Source organism: Marmota flaviventris, chromosome 8, assembly GCF_047511675.1.
Source record: "Marmota flaviventris isolate mMarFla1 chromosome 8, mMarFla1.hap1, whole genome shotgun sequence".
NCBI classification, from domain to species: Eukaryota; Metazoa; Chordata; class Mammalia; order Rodentia; family Sciuridae; genus Marmota; species Marmota flaviventris.
In genome coordinates, this window is record NC_092505.1 from 68,566,431 (window position 1) to 68,567,461 (window position 1,031).

Consider the following 1,031-nt stretch of genomic DNA (forward strand, 5'->3'; position numbering starts at 1 on the left):
TTGCTTCTGTCAGCATTTGATAGTGGCAGTTTTAAAAATTCCTCCTGTTTCTTTAAGATTGTCTATAATTTACGTAGGCCTCACCATCTAAGTAGATTTCCTTAATGCTGTAAATCACTTTGTGCTTGTATCAAAGTAGTTGAACTTCTTCACCAAGGTGGATCTCCTAAAATTTACCAATCATGGCTAATGAAAGAGACAGTCTTAGGCGTCAATAATAAGTTAGACTGTTGTGATTACTTTTGGTCAGATATAGGATTATATAAGACAGTGTTTTCTTTTTTTATTAAATTATTTATTTATTCTAATTTGGTGTACATGATGGCAGAATGCAATTCATTTCATATTACACATACAGAGCACAATTTTTCTAATTGCTTTTATCTTTTAAATACATGACAGTGGAATGCATCACAATTCTATTACACATAGAGAACACAATTTTTCATACCTCTGTTTGTATATAAAGTATGTTCACACCAATTCATGTCTTCATACAAGTACTTTGAATAATTATGTCCATCACATTCCACCGTCCTTACTAACCCCTTGCCCCCTCCTTTTCCCTCCCACCCCTCTGCCCTATCTAGAATTTGTCTATTCCTCCCATGCTCCCTCTCCCTACCCCACTGTGAGTCAGTCACCTTATATCAGAGAAAACATTTGCCATTTGTTTTTTGGGGATTGTAGAGCACAATTTTTCAAGTCACTGGTTGTACACAAAGTGATTGGCTTGCTTCTCTTAGCATTATATTCTCTAACTTTATCCATTTATCTGCAAATGCCATGATTTTATTCTCTTTTAATGCTGAGTAATGTTCCATTATGTCTATATACCAAAGTTTCCATATCCATTCATCTACTGAAAGACATCTAGGTTGGTTCCATAATTTAGCTATTGTGAATTGTGCTGCTATATACATTGATGTGGCTGGGCCCCTGGAGTATGCTGTTTTTAAGTTCTTTGAGTATAAACTGAGGAGTGGGATAGCTGGGTCAAATGGTAGTTCCATTACTAGTTTTCCAAGAAA